The sequence below is a fragment of the Triticum aestivum genome, chromosome 1D, assembly GCF_018294505.1.
Source record: "Triticum aestivum cultivar Chinese Spring chromosome 1D, IWGSC CS RefSeq v2.1, whole genome shotgun sequence".
Lineage (NCBI taxonomy): Eukaryota > Viridiplantae > Streptophyta > Magnoliopsida > Poales > Poaceae > Triticum > Triticum aestivum.
The window spans coordinates 5,328,833-5,330,926 of NC_057796.1; the positions used below are offsets into that span (position 1 = coordinate 5,328,833).

General features: G+C 56.7%; 1 pseudogene; it reads left to right on the forward strand.

Moving 5' to 3' along the window:
• Positions 1–137, forward strand: LOC123183801 (uncharacterized; annotated as a pseudogene).
• Positions 138–2,094: the final 1,957 nt, after the last annotated feature.

A 2,094-nucleotide genomic window follows, 5' to 3' on the forward strand; every position in this document is an offset into this window, starting at 1 on the left:
CTTCAAGATGACAGCGAGCTGATCTCCTACATCCTTGCTGGATTGGATATGGAGTATCAGCCGCTCGTCTCTGCCCTCGACGCCCGCACACAGCCGGTCACCCTGGATGAACTCTTCGCCCAGATGAGTAACTTCGACCAGAGAGTCGCGCTCTTCCAAGGAAACAACTCCGGCGGTGGGTTCAAGTCGTCTGCTAACACCGCTTCACGTGGCCGCGGCGGCGGTGGCGGCGGCTCCTCACGCTACACCAACCCTAAGGGACGCCGCAACAACTCCAGCAAGTCCCATCCAGATGCTGTCCGCTGCCAGATTTGTGGCAAGCTTGGACACTCGGTGAGGGACTGCTGGTATCGCTTCCAGGAGGACAGCGACTCGTCCGGTGATGAGAAGGTCGCTGGAGGAGCGGATGGCTCGTACAGGGTTGACACAAACTGGTACGTCGACAGTGGTGCTACCACTACTAGAAAAAGGGCTATAGATGGAATGGCCACTAATGGCGCACCAGACATGTGGTGCACCATTGCTATATAGCAATGGCGCATGGCGCACCAGACACACGGTACGCCATTAGTAACAATTTTTTTATTTTATTTTTCCAAACATACTAATGGCGCACCAGGACACAGTGCGCCATTACTAGTTCTAACTAGTAATGGCACACTAGCCACATAGTGCGCCACTACTATATTTTTTTTATTTTTTATTTTTTGCAAAACTACTAATGGCACACCAGGGAACAGTGCACCATTACTAGCGACCCCCCTCCATCTCGATCGCTATCCCACCTCGCCAGATCCGGCCCCCCTCGTCGCCGAGCACCCCCCGCACCCTCTACCCCGCTCCATCGGGCGCCGCCGCCGACCCCCCGCACCCTCCCCCGCTCCACCGCCGCCGACGACCCACCGCACCCTTCCCTGCTCCACCGCCGCCGACGACCCACCGCACCCTCCCCCGCTCCACCGCCGCCGACGACCCACCGCACCCTAGCTCCCCTGCTCCACCGCCGCCGATGACCCACCGCACCCTCCCCGGCCCGCTCCACCGCCGCTGACGACCCCCTGCACCCTCTCCGGCCTGCTCCACCGTCACAAATGAATGCTATAGCTAATTCCTCCCTCTCCCTCGCCAGTTCCCCTTCGTCCCTCTCCCCCGCGCCAGTTCCTCTCCGTCCGCTCCCAATCCGCGCCCCCGCCGCCTCCCTCTCCCCATCCTCCCCTCCGACCCCACCCCACTCTCGCCGGAGCAGCGCCGCAGGGCCGACACCAACCTCGCCCTCGCCGCGCGCGCCGCAACCTCCGCCGAGGACACATTCTACACCGAGGACAAGGACATGAAGAGCGATGGTTATCAGAACTCCGGGGTAACGATGGAATCCTACACCGGTAACGACAAGGACATAGCACCCCCCGCAACCCCCGACGACCCACCGCACCCTCCCCCGCTCCACCGCCGCCGAGCACCCCCCCGCACCCTGTTTTTATAAAAATTATTACTGTTTTTATAAAAAAATATTACTGTTATGATTTAAACAAGTTTCAACATATTTAAACACAAATAAATATCAAACAGCATTTTAAATGCATTTTTTATAAAATTATTATTGTTTTATAAAAAATATTACTGTTATGATTTAAACAAGTTTGAACATATTTAAACACAAATAAATATCAAACAGCATTTTAAATGCATAAAAACAAAAATTTGGGAGCCTGGGAATTGAACCCAGGACCTCCTTGTGTGTGTGCTGCGTCCTGACCAGTCGGGCTAGTGGGCGTGTTCTAATGGAGATAGGGTTAGGTGGAAATATAACCTGAGCAGTCGGGCTAGTAATTAAAACAAAATTCTAATGGCGCACCAGGGGGCGGTGCGCCATTAGAATCGACCTACTTATGGCGCACCAGGGGGAGGTGCGCCATTGCTAACCCACTCCACTTGTTCCCCTCGCACTGTACGTGGCCTCTCCCTCCCTCCCTCGCCAGATCCCCCACTCGACCCCAACTGTACGCCGCCGCCCCCTTGCTCCGCCCCCTCCGTCCGCCGCGCCTGCACGCCGTCGGCGACGCCGCCGCCGCTGTGGTCTTGTGCTGCCTCGAC